Raw genomic sequence first — 22,313 nt, forward strand, 5'->3', positions numbered from 1 at the left:
TGGAATGTGTCTTTATTCTTGCATGGATAACTAGAACAAATGCTGTTTGCTCTCAGAATGGTTGGAGGCCCATGGCTTCAATTCTTCATACTGTGAGCACTTAGATCCCAGACAGACTACAGTTGGGGAAGAGGTACTCCTAACAGTGCTTGGGACTCCCGGAGCTATGTTTGGTAACACTCAGCAGGGGTCTGCGGCCTGGGGGTTTATACCCAGCAATGCAGTCTGCTTGGACTTGGAAAAAGAATTCTGTTGTCCAGTATCACTGTGTCCACACCCAGTGATGCTTGGGGTGGGAGTGGGTGGTCTATGGCCATACCATCCTGAATGCACCCAATCTCATCTGATCTCAGAAGCTAAGCAGGGTCAGGCCTGGTTAGTACTTGGATGGGAGACCACCTGAGAATACGGGGTGCTGTAGGTATCACACAGTGTCTGGGATTAAACTCGACCTCATGCATACCTAACGTGAGCTCCAGCACTTTAAGATCTCTCCCGGCCTGAAACTCTAGCTCAGAGAACCCAAGCACTCATTTTCCTAGAAAGTCAACGCACTTCATGAGCAAATTCATTCATGTGCTAAACCTGTGCACTGGACACATGCTTTATTAGTGAATGTTTAAAGTCTTTTATGAATTCTAAAGCAGTGTACAAAAATGAAAGGGGTTCTACATTATGATTTATGCCCACTTATTTCTCCTAGGCAGATACAGTTCATCAGATACTTACAGGCTAATGATCATTCATTAGTATCAACTGCAAAAGATAACATTGGATATACTTATGGATGAGAATGTGGAAACAATTGAGCATTTTGTTTTTAAAAGTGAACTATGTTTTGCAATAGGGGTATTGAGTGGCCATCGTGTTCAGTCTCTAGTCTACTTTCAGCACGCATCTCCCTTCCTGCACGGGATCTCCAACCACATTTTACTTGGTGTTCCCTTCTGTATCCGGGCTGCCTTTCCCCCAGCATGTGAGGCCAGCTTCCAAGTCATGGAGCCAACCTCCTTGTATTATATGCTGCTATTCTTGGGTGTTAGTCTCCTACTCTGTTATTTTATATTCCACAGATGAGATGGCGGGGGGACGGGATTTGAGGGTCGGAGGGATACTGGGTTCATTGGTGGTGGAGAATGGACACTGGTGGAGGGATGGGTTCTCGAACATTATATGAGGGAAACACAAGCACAAAGATGAGTAAATTTGTAATTGTACCCTCAGGGTGACTCACTAATTAAAAAAATAAATAAATCTAAAAAAAAGTGAACTATGTTTTTTGAAATGCTATAGCAAATGGCACCAGTAAACATTAGTTGTTTTCATTTTCAAATGTTTTTGTTCACTATGATATGTATTATATCTGTCTGAAATTCAATAGGAAGCTGACTTGGTGAAAGAATAACTCCATAGATTATGAGACATGCACCTCCTTTTATTTATATTAAGGTACATTTAAGAATAGATAATTTTTCCTTGTGGATATTAAGAATGTTATTTTAAATGTGACATCATGTTTACTTAAAGTGAAGAATACAATAATATATCAATCACCTATCCTCGGTAAAGGGTTTTGGTTGTTTTTAACTTCTTAGGGCTTTTTCAACAGCATAGGAATCAGATTAATATATTAAATATAACACTTCTCATCACAGCCACCCCCACCTAGGTGCAGTTTAAATCTTACCCATACATCCTCACTAGTCTAAGGCTGTGATTTGCAGGACATTCTATGTACGCCCCTATGTCTGGGTCCATTGCTGGACATAGTCCACTGATTCCTCACCTCACTGATAACCCGGGGGGTATCAAGTCAGCCACAGCTCCCAGGACAATGCTCTCTGGAAGGGATTTCTTCTGCATCCGTACCTCAGATTCCCTTTCCTGACATTGATACTCCCCTCTCTAGCACCCTCCCCCAGATCCCCCTGTCTGGAAAAATCCTTCTTCATCCTTTGAAGCTCTTTTTGGGTAACTCCTATGAGAGGTCTCTGAGCTTTCCGGGTTTCCACACAGAGAATCTACATATTCCTTTATTATTTTCTTGGGTTTCATTTTGGATTTTGAAGTGGTTTTATTTGGTTAGACCTGGAGTGTTATTTCTGACCAACAACAGAGCTTTATTGTTTAGTGTTTCCTGTGTCACAATAATTTAGATATGTATACATGGCCCATATGTAACTGAATTCCATTCCTTATTAACCTCTGCCTGGTCCCTACCTGCCACTAAAATAACCTATGTTCAGTAAGTGCTTGAAAATTCATTAAATTTGGAAGGTCTGGAAAATTAATTTTCAAACCAGATCCTGAGTCACATAAAAACTATATGTCTTCATTTCTGTTGCCACTTGAACAGAAGAAAGGCAGAGTATCTTTGTCTGTTCTCCAACACTTGTCATTTGCTTCTCCTCTTGTTTACAAATGGCTCTCAGTGGTGGATAAGTGGCAAGGTAAGGGCCAGGTAGTATACAGGGCGTGAGATGTACTGGAAAATGTAACCAAACGGCAGACACAAGAAAATCATCGCCTTCTTCTTCCTGGGTAGTAGGTTGGAGAAAGAGAGGTGGGGGACTTAGTGAAAATGGGTCTGAGGGCTTCTGTTTGGGTCTTTGTGAATGGGTAAACCCATGTCCTATCCCAAGAAACATTTCTAGAGTGAAGCTGTTCTCTGTGCTAATGCCTGTGGTGGCCAAGTGTACATTTCCCTGCCTCCATTATTCACAGCTGATTTCATGATTGTAGATTTCCAAAATTGTACCCTTCTTCTTTCTTCACAGTCACACTTAGAATTGAAGTCAATTTTATCAGTTCCCTTTTGGTTTGGAAATGGCACATAAAAGAAGTGTCGTGCGTCATTTGTATGCTCAGCCTCTTGCAAAGCCCTCCTTTCTCCAGAATACATCTATTTTCTAAAGATAGACCCTGTTTCACCAATAAGAATAATCACAAGGGACTTCCCCCCCTAAGGTGTTATTTTGATTTCAGGAATTAGGCTCTAATTGAGCAGCTGAGAAAGATCCCTGCTATAAATGTTGAGGATGGAGCCAGCTTCCCTAATGAACCCCAGCTGACAGGGGGTGGGAAGAAGAAAAAAGGAATAGCAGGAAGTCGAAGGGTATTGCTGTGTAGTGAGCTGAGTGGCAAATCCCAGATGTGTGGCCTGCAGTGGGGGCAGTGAGGCTCAAAATCTCTGTACAGGCTTGACATTATCTGTGGTGTCACTGGTTCCTAAGCTCTTCCCGAAAGCCCGGGCTCGGAATAAGTATCTGCTGCTTTCACTTCTTCATCTCATCTCAGTTCTAGTAATGTATCTGCATTGTCCAAAAATCTCTTGTGAGGTCCCAGTAGCCCAGTGGAGGAGGTTCTGTGCTCTTTGCCAGGTGGTTTTCCTTCAACCCTGGCTCTGGGAGTGTAGACTCAAAGTCAAGAGCAGTTCATTCGTTTGCTAGACTTGTTCCAGCTACTGTCTGGTCTTCAGAGGGCAGTCTTCAAATACCCGCATGCATTTCTGGGTTCACCTCCAAATCACATTTAGACTGTCTGAGGAGTTCAGAACCAGTGCCAAGAACAGCTGATCTGAAAAAGGCCCTTGAAAGACAAAAACAAAGCCCTGCATCTTCAGGGATCTAAATATCATGACTTTTATTTACTGTGCATATTTTAGTTTAAAATATAGTGATCCCTAAGGGGACAAATTGTTTTGAAAGAAAAGCATCCCTTTTCAAGCTTTGATTTATATTTATCTATTTTTTAATCTTTTTTATGGAATCACTTTGATATAGACCTTACAAAGTGTTCATGATTGGATTTCAGTCATACAATGTTTCAACACTCATCCCTCCACCAGTGTACATTTCCCAGCACCCAGGTTCCCTCCCATCAACCCCCACCCCCTGCCTGCCTATATGGCAGTGCTTTTCTTCTCTCTCTCTCTCTCTCTCTCTCTCTCTCTCTCTCTCTCTCTCTCTCTCTCTCTCTCCTCTCTCTGTCCTTTTGGGCATTGTGGTTTGCAATATTGATACTGAAAGGTTATCAAGAATACCTCTTTACATGTTTTTAACCCTCAGATCTTGCACAAGACCAATTCTAAGACTGAATGGGTGCCTTTCTATGTGTTTGTTCCTCTGTGAGCTGGACACAGTGAAAGTCAAGCCTCAGACTAAGCCGTGTGTGTGATGTGATGATGACCCACGCATAGTGGACAAAGGATGACCTCCATCTCTCTTTAAAGTGGGAGCCAACTTGGAGGAGGAGTGCTCCAGAGAGCACAGACAGTCCCTGGAGAAAGAGATAGAAATTCCCAGGAAAAAAGGGCTGTTCCTCACTCTAGCTCACTTCTTCATTGGTATTCTCTTTGATGATCAGAATGACAGAGTGGTCACTCATGTTCAGTGACCCCATCAAGCCTTCCAGAGATTAAGGGACACTGATAGAAAAAAAAAACTCTTGAGACTTCAGTTCTGGCCTTTCAGCTTATTTTCTGACTAATCCTAAAACCACGGGTTGCTTTGCTGAACCAGTTATTTAGGTTATTCATTCACCTCCATCTCAGCAGGCACTTGATAGCTTTCATACCCTGGATGGGAATCATGGAAGAAACTGATGTTGGTTCTAAATGGATGTTTCCAGAAGGACAGGGCTTTTAGGGCCTATCTTATTAAAGGGAAAACAGAGTTGGTGTAGATGAAAACTCCTTCACATGTCACTGTGGGGACTTTTCGAGTCAGTATACTTTGCTTAAATGGAAATTACAAGAGTGCCACCTCAAAAAATGATTGCAGTTCTGATAAGACCGTGTGTATATAATAGTCAATATAATATATAGAAAATATCTTTAATAAATATTTACATTACTTTGCTACTATTTGTAGTATCTGCCATGGAAAATCTATTTTATAACTAAGTTACAAATTATTGAGTGCTGTAGGGATTCAGCTCTACTAAGAACACTAGTATACACATTTTCAAATTATCTTATACATTTTAAGCAATTTATGGGGCAAAAAAACCCATATGATGTTTCTGTTAAATATATTATTTGAGGTGCTGAGTTCTAATCACATGGTTGATTTATAAGTATTCACCAAAATCCTTTTCACAGAATTACTTGCCAAGGCATGTCCCACAATGCAGCATGTATAGATATTTTAGAAAGTATTGTAGTTTATTTTCTGTAATATATTGGTAGCAGTTGGGGTTACCCAGCTCTCCACGAAGCTAACTGCAGCCCTCCAGGTGGAGAACTTCAGTGTGGTGAACTAAGCCTTTGCGTATCTCTGCTCCTCACGACGCCACCAGGTAGGAGCTCAGTGCATTTGGGAGGGAGGGTGGGCTGGCCAGCCCAGTGCTCCCACTCTCCTTGCTCGGTCCTGCCTGTCCTCGTTGCTGTGGGTTCTTATGTATCTCCTAGACTCAGCCCCTGTGAATGGGACCTTCAGTCTTCTGGTTCTTAAAGACAACAGCCTTTGCTTTTCAAAGGTTGCTACCACCAGTGGGACCATTTTTTGCAGAATCCTTCACCCTCACTCCTCATGTGCTCTTTCTTTATCTGCCTCCCTCCCTCCGTGGCTCTGAATCTGGCTGGGATGGGGAGGCTCCTAAATTTCCAGCAGACACATCCTCATTTTTAATGCCTTTGGAGCAAATTAGCCCACAAAATAGTTATTGTCCATATCACTTCAATACTTGACCTTGTATAGAAAAATCAACAAATTAAAAATTATGTATTTACCCTTGATAAGTTTATATATTTTGCTAGTTTTTATATTTTGTTAGTTTATTTGTTTTGACAGTTTTGTGGACACCCAATGAAATGTTAGTACCTTATGAAATGAAACAGATATAGGCGTAGTATGTGTTTTGATCAGAGTAGACAAACCATAAATGTTATATAATTTAATTTACAATATAAAAGCAGTCTTTATGTTTTAGCCTTCCAGTCGCCTGACTCCAAAAAATTCATGTGTTCGTAATTATATCATGTATGCAAAATTTTTGATATATTTTAAAGCATTATGTATATATAAATTGTAAGTTACTGTTTGGGTTATGATTATTCCAGACTTAAAACTTGTCCTCTGTTCTCTCCTAAGCATTTATTACATCAGGAATAAGATAGATATATGGGATATGAAAATTGCCACCTACTTTTCTGGTTTCAGAATAATTCTTATCAAGTAAATTTTGTCAAGTAGAAGTTAACATATTATTCATGCATTCCAACTAGCAGCCTTTATCCGACAGGAAAATCAATGCCATTTCCTCAGCAGCAAATTATATCCCACTTCTGAACATTGGAGCACTTTTCTTAGCATTGATAAATAAGGAAAAAATACTGATGGTCATTTAACTTGGTAGGATTTACTTAAATGAACTTCCAGAAAGAACTTCACTTAAAATAATTGATTTTCCTCAACATAAGATAAAAAATGTACAAAACAAAGTAAATGAAAGTCTTTTAAACAAAAGTAATTTTCTGTTCATTAAGGGAAGCACAAAATATACTCTGAGGCCTTATTACCCAAATTTTTGTAAAACACTTTCAGATTATTAACTAATTTTTAAAGCAGCAGAACCACATTTTAGAACATTTCCCAGCCTAGTATGTGTTGAGATAAAGGAATCTTAAAACAGGTCATTGTGGGGAACCAAATAACCCCATTATTGTGCTCCAGACCGATTCAGTGAAACTGCTGAATATGATTTGAAAATGACAACTTTCATGAAAGGCAGAGGCAGGAGGGACCTGGGGAAACCCATAACGAGCTCCTGCTACACAGCTCCTGGTGTAAGAGGTCACACTGCAAAGGCATCACCCAAAACTTCCCACCTGCAACTGAAGCTTCATAGTAGGACAAAATTCCATTGCCTTTGTACTCACTGCATATACACATCCATTCTCTTCATGATTTGTGAACTCCTGACAGCTTTACCTAGGTAAATGCTTTGGACTCAAATTGTTTTTTGTGATCATTCCAAACCCAAAACTTGTTAAAATGGTCAGTGATCAGAGAGAAAGAGAGAGAGGATACAGACTATAAGGTGCTGGTCTTGCAGGTGACTGCAAAGTTGATCCCCAGAAGCACATACAGTTCATCAGAACACCACCAGGGGTCACTGAGCACTGAAATGGGTAAATTTTGAGCACTGTTGGATGTGGAGCCCAAATTAATAATAATAATAATAACAACAATAACATAAAATGATTTGCATTAAGTTTCTCTTAAATTTTGCCCTTTTATATGTGAGATGATAGCATTTGCTTGGGGTTTCCCAATGTTTTCATTTGTAAACACAGTTTAGGATAAAATGGAGAGAACCCAAAGAGACCAAGAACACTGGTGCATGCTCTGTACTAGAGGACACTGGCTGTCTGAGCATTATTGTGTGCACCATCCCAGAACACAGCGTCCAAGACTACATTAGTCAGACTGGTATGTCCCCAAATGCCTTAGCTCCTGAGAGAGGGGGTCACTTATTTTCAAATCAAGCAGTGTGTTCTCCAAAGTTGATTATTCAAGAATATTCATTTAATCACTCATAGGTGCTTGATTCATTCCGTTTAATCCAGTATCCCTTTCTGCTCCTTTCATTGATTTTGTCTTTCTTGGCTTTGACTATACAGGACAAATAGATGTTAGTGCCTTCCTGGGACCTCTCCCCATCTTTCCTACCCACCCACCCCATTTACCTTACTGCTGAGATGAAATGACAGCTTCAGGTCCTTTGAATAACATGTTCATCGAGATATAATTCACATTGCATAAACTCAGCAATATTTTGTATATTTATGGATTGGTCACCACTCTCTAGTGATTTTTGTCATTCCCAGACAAGCCCTAATGCATGATCATATTCAGTCCTTCCCTGAATCTTGGGAACCGCTAGTATGTTTTCTGTCTCTGTGGATTTGCTTGTTGTGTACATCTCATTTTAAAAAAAACACCCCAACAATAGGTGATCATTGTGCCTGCCTTCTTCCATTGGTATAATATTTTAAGGATCATCCTTTTTTATCAAATAATTACATTTTACTGTCAAATAATATTCCATGGCACAAATATGTCACTTTTCCCATCCTTTTTTCAATGTTAATGTTGATTGTTCCCACTTCTGGGCTAGTATAAAGAATGCTTCAAGAGTGCTCATGTATGAAAGTTGTGTGAGTGTGGATGTTTTGTTTATCTTGGGTGTCTCCCTTGTATGACAGTCCGTGGCACTTATACAAGTTCCCTGTTTGTCATTTGAAGGAAGTACCGAATTATTGTCAAGGCATTTGTGTCATTTCACACTCCCACCAGCAATGCACAAGGGCATGATTCTGTCTGCCTGCTGGATAGTCCTTGCTATTGTCCACTTTTAAATAATCATCATAATGAGTAAGAAGTGGTTCCTAGTAAGGTTTGCACTGAACTTTTTGTCTAATGATGAGTCCTTCAATACAGCTAATGAAGTTGAGCATTTAAAAAAAAAAACATTGTTGGGAGATACTTAAACTTGGGGTCAACATACTGTGTATTTTACTTTATCTAGTACCAAATAAGACTGGTACATGGTAGAAATTAAATAATGTTTCTAGTACCTTACACACAAACTACCTTGGTCCAACCCCTGGCTCTACTTAGGGTCCCCTGAGCAAAACTAGGAATGATCCCTGAGTAATGCAGGTGTGATCCACAAACAGAAACAAAAGCAAATGTTTATCAAGGAAGTGAATCTATATTTACTTTTTAACTATGTTATATTTGTAATTAAAGAGCTAGCACAGGTAATAAGGCACTTGCCTTGCAAGCATTGACCCTAGGTTAATCCCCATGACCTCATATGGTCCCCTTGGCCCTGCTAGGAGTGATCCCTGAGCACAGAGCTAGGGGTAAGTCCTGAACACTGCTGGGTATGACCCTCAAACAAAATACCGAAAACAAATGCATTGATGAATATCTATGTTCAAAATAAAATATTGTAACATATATACATGCATAGATATATGCATATATAATTACAAAATATGGATTTTATATCCATTTTTGAAAAACAGCAGCAAGGATTTTTTTTATTTAAATTAAGACTTATTTATTTTTTTATTGCAGCCAAATTTAGACCAGCACTGTCAAGGCTCCTAATGGGGACAGAGCTGAACTCAGGCTGACTGGTGTGACAGTGTTTGTGGAAGGCAGAGGCAGACATGGGTCTTGCACGAGAGCCTGTCCTCTGAAATTAGAGATGGAGGAGAGATAGGGATTTATGTGTCAGGATACGTTCCTTCCTAGATGTCAGATGCCATTTGTCACAGCACAGATTTTGCTATCTATCAGCATTGAGGTAAAAAGGTATTTCAGAGTTAGAGGAGTTTCTCTCCAAACAGCATTTTAACCAAATGAGCTGTCCTGCTTCCCTGTGAAGCTGAGGAGTTGAGTGCAGCAGAGCTGTGTGGAGGGTCCATGCAGTTTCCCAGCTTTTTCCTTGCTAGGATCCATAGTCAGCTATACCCATGTCATGTTTTCCAACACAATTTCAATAACTCCTTGTTTCTAGGGTCAAAACCTGATCCAGATATCTATAAAAAAATTTCCAGCGCATCTTCCATTTCTCCACCCCCTACATCCCAACTCAGGTGTGTATATCCTTTAATTTCCTCCTTGGGGTCCCTTCTGCCTTCCTCTTTTGCTTATTTGCTAAATAAAATTGTTAACTTAAAATTTTTTTCCAGGGGCCGGAGCGATAGCACAGCGGGTGGGGCGTTTGCCTTGCACGCGGCCGACCCGGGTTCGATCCCCGGCATCCCATATGGTCCCCCAAGCACCGCCAGGAGTAATTCCTGAGTGCAAAGCCAGGAGTAAGCCCTGAGCATTGCTGGGTGTGACCCAAAAAGCAAAAAATAAAAAAAAAATTTTTCCAAAGGTGACAAATTGATAATCATGGAACAATTGAGGAATTGGGGGAATTGGCTTATTAACAGCTGTAGTTTGACCTTTTCCAAAATAAAAAATATCACTGTGTAGTGATACGGGAAGATTATTTTTAGACTTATAACTTTAAAATAATTGGATAAACATGAAACGATTTATGAGCATAGATGTGTATCTTTGGTTTTTTTAACAAGTAAAAAAACTTAAAATCAATCTAAACATTATAGTTAACTTAATAAGTTATGGTGTATACACATATCATCAAATATAATATTTATCACCTGGGGCTGTATAGCCAATTGTGTGTTCCCAGGATATTTCTAGGGGAACAAATGTGAAAATCATATAAATGGAGGAACATGGCTTGAAACTAAGTGCTAATAGGTGAAGAAGGGAGCCAACAAGGAAGAAACAAGGTCAGAAGGGGCCATAGTTAGGAAAAGGTTGAGAAGCACTGGTCTAACAGAATGTCACCCAGAAATTCAAAGTCTTCTTGTAGAAGACTGAAATGATGCAGAAATGTTCAAGCTCCATCAAACTCAAAAGCAATTGCAAAGATAGACATATATTTAAATCCTCTTTCAAAATATTTGTATATCTGTGTGCAAAAAGGCAAATACTAATCTCTGAGTTGTGACATACAAGTAGCTTTAATAGTCACATGTGAGATTAGTCATATGTTCTCATGTGAGATTAGTCATTTATTTTAAAATGATACAGTACTGGGACTGAAGCAATTGTACAGTGTATGGTGCCTGCCTTGCGTGTGGCTGTCCTAGGTTCATTTCCAGCACCTCATATGGTCCCCTAAGTGCCTCCAAGAGTGATCCCTGACCACAGGGCCAGGAGTAACTCCTGAGCATAGCTGGGTGTAGTCCCCATTCAAAAACAAGTTAATAAATAAAATGATACAGTACAGTACATCAGACAAATTCCTGATGAGCTACCCTATCTTTATGCAAGAGGCCGTAACTTGAGAGAGAGGTTTTAAACAGACTGATGGCATGGAAGTTTGATACATATGGTACAAGAAATATAAACATTAACAGAAAATTAACTTTTTATTTGTGTGAATTTTTTAAAATTTTCTGAACTTTGGGAGGCTTGAGTTGAAATTGGGGGAAGTCTGCTTTGTAATTTTACATCTCCCTGGTGAGCAACTGTGCGGCTGGTTGGCTGAGAACCAGCTGCCTCTCAATGAGGGACTTGCCTGAGAGTAACCGGCTCTATCTGGCATCAGCTTCTCTCTCTCTTCTGGTGTGGGGTGGGGGGTGAACTCAGGATCCCTCCCTGCTCCTCCTGAGTTGACATTGCAGACAGACAGCCAGTTGCCTGCATGATTTATACAATCCAATCCAGTAGTTGTTTTTGTTCCTTTTTGTTCTTTTAAAAAAATATTCAGTTTAGGCATATGGTAACAAGAGTGTTAAAGTATAGGGTATGATGTACAAAGTTCCTACAGCCCAAAGTAGGCCTCCATGGGCCTCTACCACTGTCTTTATTTTACCTCTGATGTGATTTCTTCTGCCCATTTCTGCCCCTTGCCACCTGCACCCCCTCACCTTGCTTGGGGTGGGCACCTGCCCTCACATCTTTAAAAGGTTGAAAGGCATTTGTGTAATCCACTGTCAGGTATTTGGACCTCTAGTCTTTGTACCCATTTCATCAAACCCAGCTCTACTCAGTAATAAGAATGATCTTCATAAAACTTGTCTGAGGTCAGAAGAAATTATCTCCTTCTATGTGACAAAGAATTGGACTTTGAAATGAAAAACACATTTGCATTAGCCATCCCAAATAAGAAGAAATACAAAGATGTAAGTCAACACTTGGATAGAATACATTTTTCGAGCCTTACAAGGATTGCAGGAAGAAAATGGTGGCTTCCAATACACAGAAATAAAAGGGAATCTAAATAAGTGGAGAGGGAGTCCCTGGATGTGGATAAGGATACTTGATCAGAATGATGCTTTCACCCATCTCCCCATCTCGACCTAAAGTCACTGCAATCTCAGACAAAATCTCAGAAAGTTCTTTTATAGCTCTCGACAAACTGATTTTAAAGTTTGTATGGAAAAGCAGAAGACCTACAAGAGCAGAGCCAACATTAAAGGAGAAAAAAGTCAGGGAAGGGACACCACCCAACTTCAAGACATCCTGTAAAGCCACAGGAATCAAGACACTGTGGTATTGGAGACAGAATAGACAAATAGATCAATGGGGCAGAATTGGGAGGCCAGAAATAGAGCAACATAAATATAGTCAACTCATCTTGACAGAAGAGCAAAGGCAACACAGGGGAGCAAAGATGGTGTTTCACAATCGGTACTAGAACAATGGAGCATCCACAGGCCAAAAATAAATAAAGCCAAAACACAGACTTTAGCACTTTTGACAAAAATAAACTCTACATAAATTACAGACCTACACATAAGATGCAAAGTTATTTTTAAAATGCCCAAAAGATAGCCTCGGTGACCTTGGATTGGGCAATGACCTCTTATATACAAAGTCAGAAGCATGAAACATGAAAAAAATACTTGACATATTGAACTTCAAGAAAAGGAACTTCTGGGACCAGGAAGAGAACTCTGGTGGTGGCAGTTCATGCCACTGGAACTCAAGACTCAGTGTTTAATTCCACACACTGTCTTTCTCCATCCTCCGAGCAGCTCCAGCAGATGTGGCCCTTGTAGGCCTAGCCTCAGCATGGCATCATTGGACTCTAGCATTGAACATCTGTTTCACTGGGAGCAGCCCCTTGTTTCTAGAGAACTGCTTGTGAATCCCCACAAACAATAATAAATAATAGAATTTAGCAGCAAAATATATCAATAAATAAAATTAAATCATACTTACATTCAGTTGATCACAGCCAACAGAAAAACTCCAAATAATATATGTTGATTGCATTTGAAAATAGGTAAGAACAATTTTATATTAGCGCATTAGTAGTTGGTATGTGAATAGGCATTGTTAAAATATTAAAAGAAAATCACAACGAGTCTAGTGGGGTAGTACACTTGCCTTGCACACACCAGATTAGATGCCATCCTTGGTACCACATATGGTCCTCTGAGTCCACCAGGAGTGATCCCTGAGCTAAGAGCCAGGAGGAAGCTCTGAACATAGCTGGGTGTGTTTCTAACAGAAACTGCTGTGTTGCACGAAAACTAAAGACCATTATCTGCAAAGTTCACCTTAAGCTCTCCTCTGAGATCCATGACATGACATTCTCATGGACATTCCCCATACACAGGCACATGGCAAGGATTCAAACTTTGCAAAGGAGTGTGGCCCCTCACTTCCGTGGAACCCATCCACTTTAGCCCAGGACCCCTGCAATGAGGCAACCTGGGGATGCAGGGAGAGAGTTTCTTCAGATGTTCTGCTAATGGCTATGGTGAGAGGCTGATGTTTTCCATAGACAGAGAGGAGAGAGAAAGGTGAGAAGCCAGCATGGAGGAGCGATAGCAGCAATGTTGAACTTCTGATTTCAACTCAGATATGCGCCTCAGTGCCAAGAGAGCTGTGTCTGAGATATCTTGGGAAGAAGAAGCATCCGGATTGATGGACTAGACATGGGGGAGTGGGTGGATTTAAAAGCAGTCCCTCCAGCCTGTCTGCCCCGGATCTTGGTCAAAGTCTGTCTTGATCTGGGCTGCTCAGACGGGAGTTAAAAGAGGCCCGAGTGAGAGCAAAGAAATTCCAATTTGGGAGATGAGGCTGCCCGGCTCTGACTCAGCACTTATGCCCCTTGCCCACACCAACTTTGTTCCCAGTTTTGATGTCTTTTTATACCTTTTTGTTATTTGTAAATTGCTTGGAAGACAAAAAAATAAGAACTTGCCCACGATGAAATCTCCCACGATGGCAATGTGTGGAGTCGGGAAGCCAGGCCCGTCCCATTAATTGCTTCTTAAATTGTGCAGTGAAGTCAGCAAAGCTCCGGAATTTGAGAAGGATGGAATTATTCCAGGTGATCTCTCTGGGAAAGTCAGCGGTAGGTGGGAGGACAAGGCAGAACAGAACATGCCCTCATGACTCAAGCTGGCCTCCACTCTTGGCCAGAAGGCTCCAGGGAGCTGCTTCACCACATGTGCACACCTCTGGGCTCAGCCCTGACTTTAGTCTCCTAGCCTCAGTTTCCCCATATCTAAAATGGGGGTGATCATGGTACCTCTCACTGAAAACAAGAGTGATACCCATTTGAGAGAACCTATCTTGGTAGAACCTGTCTGCCTTGGAACCCTTGGGAAGACTGAGTAATTGAAGTTACATACATCTTAGCCCCAGTCTAAGGTCATAATTAGACTCTCTCAAGGGAGAGTTGTTCATTTAATACTCATAGGAACATTAATTTTTGAAATCTCCACTTCTGCTTTTTTTTGAGTCTGAGGGGTGAGGTTTGGACCATACCTGGTGGTACTCAGGGGCTACTCCTGATTCTGGGCTTGTCACTTTGGGTGCTGTGATGGGAACAACTGGGAAGTACCTTAATTCCTATACTAGTTCTCCTGCCCTCCACTTGTGATTTGATCTTCTACAACGTGCCAGAAATCTTTCACACTGGTGCCAAATAGCTCCTGTGGGGTGAAGGTGGAGTGGCACCTTGATATTTTGATCAAAGTCTTTCTAATATTCTTCATTGAGACTATTACATAACTCAGTCCATGCTAGTTGAAAAGTCTGTGATAGAATGATGCGACAGAGGCAAAGATGGGGTTCCTTGTGGAATAGTGGTAGCTATTGTTTATCAGCACCTCACCACATGCTTTGCCCTAGGTTGGACCTTGGAAAATGATGACCTCAGCAAGTCCTGAGGCTGGCTAATATTTCAGCTCTCTATTACCTATAGAGTAAAGAATGCTCCCAACAGGTAAAGCAAGCAACTTTATCACCTGGTCAGAATGGAATGAAGGCCTGACATCTAGAATATTCACTGATGCGATTGGCAGGGCCAGGAGGCTCCTCTGGTTCTTTCAGTAGAAAATCATGGACCCAGTGGCATTTCCAGTTTGTTCTCCAGAGTCCCACAGCTGTATCTCCACTGTGCCCTGACACAGTTCAAACACCGGGCCACACATCACTCGATGCATTGACTCTTCACCGAAATAAAGTTTTTTGTAGGAAAGAGCTTCAGAGTGCAACCTGTACTTCTCATTCATGGCATATCTCACATACTTCTTTCCTCGTGGAGTACCCTTGACGTATGCTTAGGGCAGAAATGTCCAGTGCTCTTGAAAACATTGTCCATGTATTCATGATGCTGAACTTTTTCCTGGTGTCTGCTGGGTGTGGATGATCAGAGTGGGCAGAACTATCTCTTGAAAACCTCAGTCTGGAGGAATGAGCAGTGTAGAGGTCACCTTTGCCTACAATTCATCTCTCCCAACACACTCCTCATTGCTCCCGAAGGTGCGGGAGCCCCCCTCAACTGACCCAGACAGTAGGATGTTCATGACTTCCCCACTGAGCTTGTAGTCCCCTGGGGTGAGTGGCAGGGAAGACAAGCTCCATGAAGTCAATGCCCTGGCCCCTGTACATGCAGCCACTGAGCCAAGAAGGGCCGTGTGAGGTGTAAGTACCAGAAGTCATGGGAACCGAAGACGTAAAGCCCACGCAAGTGCAGAAGCTCATTGTTACCAGAGCAGTGGTTGAAGACTGGCTGGTCATTGTTGAAATCCAGACTCAGGTCTTGGGGCTGGAGCGATAGCACAGTGGGGAGGGCATTGGCATTGCACGCGGCTAACCCAGGTTCAATTCCCAGCATCCCATATGGTCTCCTGGGCACCGCCAGGGTTAATTCCTGAGTGCAGAGCTAGGAGTGACCTCTGTGCATCGCCAGGTGTGACCCAAAAAGCAAAAAACAAAAACAAAAACAAAAAACAGGCTCAGGTCTTGTTCCCAATCTTTGTTACTGTGATTAGTGCTGCAGTGAAAATAAGAGCCCAAAATTCTTTTTGAAATAATACTCTGGGGGTCTTGAGATAGATGCAGAAGAATTGCTGGAATTGCTGAGTAATATGAAAATGTAGTCCTTAATTTTTTGAGAAGTCTCCGTATGGCTTTCAGAGGAGCTAAACCAGATGACACTCTTACCAATAGTGGATGAACATTCCTTCTTACCCACAACCCACCAGCACTGAGAAAGACCATTTTTACTCTGTGATGGGTGTCACCGTCACTGGTCAGATGATAGATCATTGTTGTGATTCACATTTCCCCGAAGATAAAAGATGAAGAGCACGTTTTCACATGCCTTTGGCCTTCTGTGTATGTTTTCTTGGAAGAAATGTCTATTCAGCTCTTCTCCAAGTACCCAAGACAAATGGTGGATGAAGAAACCTGTGTTTTACCTCAGATATATGTGTATATACATATATATGAATACTAGTCAGATGTAAGAAAAATGAAATCCTATAATTCAATGAGATGTAGATGGAACAAGAGGGGTCCATGCTGAGCGAAGTCAGCCAGAGGAAGAGCAACAGGAGCAGAATGATCTCTCTCAACATGTGGAAGAACATAGTAAGAGAATAACAAATGGCCAGTGGCAACAGCCCTGTTGGTTTAGAGAACTGAATTTGCAGAGGGTGGGGTGGGGGGTGGGAGGCCAGCTTGAGATGTTGGTGGAGGGGCACTGATGCTCTGCTGGGGGAAAGTGGTGTTGGATTATTACACACCTGAAATTCTATTGTTAACAGGGGTGTAAGTCCCAGTGCATAAATAGAAGTTGGAAGAAAAAGGGAGAAAAATCCAGGCTTAATGTAAACGTGCTGCTCTGGGCATGCAGCTCTTTGATGAACCACCAACAGGGTGAGAGGGAAATAGAGCCACAGCAGCTCCTGTGTTACAAGAGGAGCCTCCGAGCTCCTGGTTAAGATGCGGCCTCCCACCACACTCACATGGAACTCGTGGGTCTAGTGCAGTGTGTGAAAGGTGCTTTTTATTCATGGACATATGCGCAGCCATCACTGTTTGCCTCTCACCTTCTGTATGGTCAGCCAGGAGCACTCATTAAACTCACTTGGCAGCATAACCAGCACCACCCCCAGAGCTCCCATAGCACCCCACCCTGAAAGGTGGAAATTCATTCAGCACTAACCCCATTGCCCTTCCCACCCTCCTCCAGCACCTGGGAATTGGCCCTTTGTTTAGAATCATTGTTTTGCGGTTCACTGAAGGAGTCCCAGCAGGCCATGGATAGACCTAACTGGGACGGTTCTGGACAAGCTCTTTGCAGAGGGTCAGGTGGCAGATTGTTGGTTCTAGTCAAAAGTCTCATTAACATTGCTTTTTGTCTGAGTTTCTCTCTCTCTCTCTCTCTCTCTCTCTCTCACACACACACACACACACACACACACACACACACACACACACGCTCTTTGCAGAGGGTCAGGCAACAGATTGTTGGTTCTAGTCAAAAGTCTCATTAACATTGCTTTTTGCCTGAGTCTCACACACACACACACACACACACACACACACACACACACACACACACACACACCATACACACACCCCATACACACACGTACCTGCAAACGCCCAGGTCCCTCTAGCAAGGAGGCTGGAGCTCCCTCAAGAGGCAGCTGTCACCATTACAGCCCTTCCTGGCTATAGGTAGACCAGTTGGTGGGTGTGGGTAGGGAAGGAGGGACAAGATTTGAGAGACGCTAGGGAATTTCTAAGTACAACCTGTCCCTGTTTCTTGAAATAGCATGTACTTCCTCTCTCCCCCTCATACACTGGACTGCATTTCATGATCCTGCCAACACTTAAATCCCTCTAGCTTCCTAGACTGTCCAGAGAAATTGATATTGCTGATGCTTTAGGAAGCAATGTGATTCCTCAAGCTGCTTTAGAATTAATGTTTCAGCAAGGACTGATTGTGTTCCCTGAGCACAGAGATAAACTCAGGCCCTGCCCACACGTACCCCAAAGGCTTGGTGGGACTTTCTCAGAGAACTAAAGCATTTCTGTTTCTGCGTAAGTGTGTGTGTGTGTGTGTGTGTGTGTGTGTGTGTGTGTGTGTGTGTGTGTGTGGCATTTTGCACCTGACAAAGCATTTTTCCAAAGATGTTTGCCTCCCTGTGATCAGGCACTGATGACTGGTCTCTGGGCTCTGGAATTTCTTGATAGAAGAACTGTAGGGCACACGGAAGTGGCTGAGCAGAGCAGAAACCTAGAGCTGGGGACCTGGCCCATTCCTAGGGGACATGCACAGTTTAACCACTGATGTTATTTGTTGACATCCTGGTATGAAAAGCTCTGGAGTCAGTCATGTTGCCCTCTAGGTAGGAGACTCTAGCATAAAACTCTGTTCCTTGGCTCTCTGTAGTCCACCCTCCATCTTATGCTTGGCTGATAAATGGATTTTTGTAGGTTCTTTCCAATCAAAGACTGACTTTGAGATAAAGGAGTTATAGTCAGTTTTGGTTGTTTAGATTCAAAAATCATGAAGATATGCTGCCTGCTCATCTCCATTTCTTCTAGGTATCTCCTAGCTGTTAGGAAGAAATTACTTACAGGTGACACACTTCATCCATGAAACATCTTTTGATACCAAGGTGACCTTGAGGAAGTTAGCTGACATTTTGTGCTTTTTCTTTCTCAATTATGAGTGGATGATCATAAGAGTTACTACTTCATGATATTGTTATGACGATTACATTTTTAGATGCTCAGAAGGCCACTACTATCATTATCATTTTAGTCAACATCAAATTTTATATCAAGTAAACATATGGAATTAATCAAGCAGAGCATGTCATTTCGAGTAATTTAAAGGATTTAGGTTTATAACTTCCACATCGATATAATTCTCACCATTCTCACCATTAAATTCCAATGCCATCTCATAACCAGAAAAACCCCATTACTCCTCCCCACTATCTATCTCCTTTTTGTCTGTCTGGTAACCACTATTTTCAATGAAGTAAGGATGCAATTTTGAGTCTGGCCTGTAGTTTGCTTTAGTAACTGATCACACCAAGTGAAACCATCTGGTAACTGTCTTTTACTTCCTTATTATTTCACTTAGCATTGTTAAGATTCATCTCTTTTGCCACCAAAGACTCTATTTCATCTTTAAAATGGCAGAAAAGTCTTGTGTAAAGTGTATATACAACCCAGCCATCTACCTTGACAGCATCTGCCAAATGGCATAAGTTGGTTTCATAACAGAAGCACAAAAATATCCTTCTAGATTAAGTCCTTGAATAAATGCTTGAAAGGATGATTTCTGAATCATTTGGAATCTCTATTTTTGTTTATTGAAGGAGTTTCCAAACCGTTTTCTCATAGATGTTGCAGAACTTTGTATTCCTATCAAGTATGCAGAGGATTCATTTTTTCTAGAAAGATTTTGAATGTTATTCAGTAGGCATGAGATCCATCAAAGATTTTGAAACTAGAAGGTTTTTTTTTTGTTTTTGGCTTTTTTTTTTTTTTTTTTTTTTTTTTTTTGCTTTTTGGATCACACCCTGCAATGCTCAGGGTTCACTCCTGGCTCTGCACTCAGGAATTACCCCTGGCGGTATTCAGGGGATCATGAGATGCTGGGAATCAAATCTGGATCATCTGTATGCAAGGCAAATGCCCTACCCACTGTACTATCTCTCCAGCCCCAAAACTAGAAGCTTTTTATTAAGAAAAATAATTCTGGTGAGACTGTGTGAAAGGATAGACACTGGGAGGAGGAAATCTAGCAGGTGATCATTTGGATTGTGTAGGTGTCAGACAACAAGGCAGAGAGTCTGCAAAGGTTGGAGGTGAACTGGATCCTCACTTCAGAAGTATGCAGTGGGGCCTTGTATTGAATGGGAAAAGAATGACAGAGTCTTCTTCACTCATCAGCTCCTTCATGTTGGACAGTGACCTTACTCATTCTGTTTCCCTAGTCTAAAAACAGGTCAGAAGGCCCTGGCAGTTTCTCAGGCCTGTATTTTAATATCCCTTTAGGATTAATGCTCAAATCCTATCAAACTCCTAAAGATTCCTCACACCCAGATCACCTGCTCCTCAGTCTGGTGGCATTTCAGCGTCTCCTTTTGGATTCCCCTACTCCTTAAAAAAGTTATTTTTAAATAGTAGAGCTGGAGAGATAGTACAGCAGTAAGGGAATTTGCGTAGTCTACTTGATGGACTGGAGCAATAGCACAGTGGGTAGTGTGTTTGCCTTGCATGCGGCCAACCCAGGTTCGATTCCTCTGTCCCTCTCGGAGAGCCCAGCAAGCTACCGAGAGTATCTCTCCCACAAGGCAGAGCCTGGCAAGCTACCCGTGGCATATTCTATATGCCAAAAACAGTAACAAGTCTCACAATGGAGACATTATGGTGCCCGCTCGAGCAAATTGATGAACAATGGGAAGACAGTGCTACAGTGCTACAGTCAACCTGGGTTTGAACCTAAGTCCCTCTGGGATTAATCCTTGAGTACAGAGCCAGGAGTCAGCCCTAAGCACTGCCCAGTATGGCCCCCAAACAAATGAAAAGGTAAAATTAGACAAACCCTAATAGTTGAGTGAAGGGTCACATACATGGAGTAGTTTCCTCTGCTTCATCCAAAGAATATTCAGCAGATAATTTCCTCTCTCCACTAATCTTTAACTCATTTGTTCCTACAGAGACACCTGACACAGATCTTTACCTCATGAGTAAAAGTTGTGTTTATTTGTCCATCCCAGCCTGGCACACAATAACTGTTGAAAAGCATGAGGTAGGGATGAGTGAACTTGTAAATGAATTAATGAGTGAGCACAGTGATGAGGAGGAGCCAGTCCTTGGATTACATCCTTCCAACCACTGGGAAGCCAGAGTCAGATACACATCACACAGGACTGGTAACAACACCTTTTGCTCTTCTCTTTCCTTGGAGCATCACTGAGAATCAGACTGGTTTCTGTAGTGACTTTTGTTTTCCTAAAGCTATTGCTCCTATTTGCTTCCCAGCCTTTCCCGGGCACTATAGTGAGAACCTTTTCTCTAAGTATGAGGACCCCCTATATTTATGAACACATAAATTTCATCAGTGATATCAACACTGATTTTGTAGGGTGGAAACCTAGAATGAGTTAACAAGCACCAACACATTTGCTAAGCTTAAAAGAATACTCTATTATTGTGTGGCAATTGGTAAAGAACTTATTAATTAAGGATATAAGATAGAGAGAAATCTCCCAGGAGGCAAAAAGCCATTACAAAGACATTGTGGAACCAATCTAGCAGTTAATGGAATACTCAGAGGTTCTTTAAAAAAGAGAAAGAAAGAGAGAGAAGGAGGAGAATCGCTTCTCAAAAGAATAGGTTTCACCAAGTTAGTGATGTTTCAGATTTGGGGAAACTTAACTAAAGGAAAGTTAAAAAAAATTGAGGCAAATCAAATGCTCTTAAAATCATTGGTTTCAATATAGTCCAGTCTGTTATGGCATCTCTAAGATCCCCAAAAAACATCCCCTCACCTCTGAAAAGCATAAAAGTAAATTGAGATGGAAATCGAAATCAAACTAGTGTTGCAAATGAGAATTAATAGTACATTTGCTTTTGTTCTGAGACAGGGACATCTGAGGCAAAATAAATAACTCATTTCAAATGCCTGTGAGTTGTTTGTTTAAGAAATAACTATCAAATTAACAAGAAATGCCAGGCTCGCCTCCATTTCCCTCCTTCTGTTGTTAGTTTCTCCCCCCCTAGAGATTATCTTGTTGTGTTGGAGCGGGGTTGTATTTTAGAGGGATTTGGTGAGATGAGCCAAACATTGAGGATTACCAAGGAATTGGTTTCTCTGGAGTGATAAAGGACCTCTTACATACCTATTCTATTAAGATGTTTATCTTTAGAAGATCCAAAAAGCTCCAGCCTGTGAGCAGACTCTCAGAGGGACTACTAGAAACAGTCCTCCCAACTGCTCAGAGTCACAAATCCACACGGTCACAGGGCTTGACTAACTTACTGTGTGGGGGCTTGTTGAGCTTTTTATAACCTTGCTAATGTCAGGGGCACTTTAGATTTCAGTATATTTATGTTAGAATTCAAATCTAACCTAGATAGTTCCATGTAGATAAGTAGTATATTCACAAGACAAAACTTGGAAATTATTTATTCCACATAAATAATTGGAATGATTGATTGGGGAAGGAGAGAACTGTGCTGACTATGATCATGAATATACTTTTTTAGTTTGCAGTGGTTAAGTGTAATGAACACTAAAGGTGCAAAGATGCAAAGATGTAATCTTGAGTACATGCAAGCTGCTCCCCAGCTCTGTGATCAAGATCACATTACTCACACATTTAAACCCTCTCTTTCTCATCTGTGCAAGGGGATAGGAGGACACTTCACGTGCTTTCCAGAATAAGCATGAAGACCAAACGCATTAAAGTGGGCCAGAGCAGTGTGCAG

General features: G+C 41.6%; 1 pseudogene; it reads left to right on the top strand.

Moving 5' to 3' along the window:
* Nucleotides 1–305: 305 nt before the first annotated feature.
* Nucleotides 306–424, top strand: LOC129406619 (5S ribosomal RNA; annotated as a pseudogene).
* The last annotated feature ends 21,889 nt before the right edge of the window (nt 425–22,313 follow it).

Source organism: Sorex araneus, chromosome 7 (assembly GCF_027595985.1).
Source record: "Sorex araneus isolate mSorAra2 chromosome 7, mSorAra2.pri, whole genome shotgun sequence".
Taxonomy (NCBI): domain Eukaryota; kingdom Metazoa; phylum Chordata; class Mammalia; order Eulipotyphla; family Soricidae; genus Sorex; species Sorex araneus.